Source organism: Arachis duranensis, chromosome 5 (assembly GCF_000817695.3).
Source record: "Arachis duranensis cultivar V14167 chromosome 5, aradu.V14167.gnm2.J7QH, whole genome shotgun sequence".
NCBI lineage: Eukaryota > Viridiplantae > Streptophyta > Magnoliopsida > Fabales > Fabaceae > Arachis > Arachis duranensis.
In genome coordinates, this window is record NC_029776.3 from 78,313,870 (window position 1) to 78,314,370 (window position 501).

Consider the following 501-nt stretch of genomic DNA (forward strand, 5'->3'; position numbering starts at 1 on the left):
GACTTCATTTGTTCCAGGATTTTGGTTGTGCATGTATTGGACTTGCTCTTGTTGTTGCTCCTCTTGAGTTTCTTCACTTTGCAACCAAGTGGTTGGAGGTTGGCTTGTGGTGCTCACTGCAGCCACTTGCAAGCCATCAATTCTTTTGGCCATTTGCTCAAACTGTTGTTGAATCTGCTGTTGCATCATCTTGTTTTGAGCTAAAATTGAATCCACTCCTTCCAACTCCATTACTCCTCTTCTCTGTGATGGTTGGTGTTGTCTTTGATGAGCAAAGAAATATTGGTTGTTGGCCACCATATCAATAAGGTTTTGAGCTTCCTCTGTGGTTTTCATGAGCTGTAAAGAGCCTCCGGCAGAGTGATCAAGAGCTTCTTGAGCTTTAAGAGTGAGTCCTTCATAGAAGTTTTGTAACTTGTCCCACTCAGTGAACATCTCTGGTGGACATTTCCTCAATAAAGCCTTATATCTTTCCCATGCTTCATATAAGTTCTCGGCCTC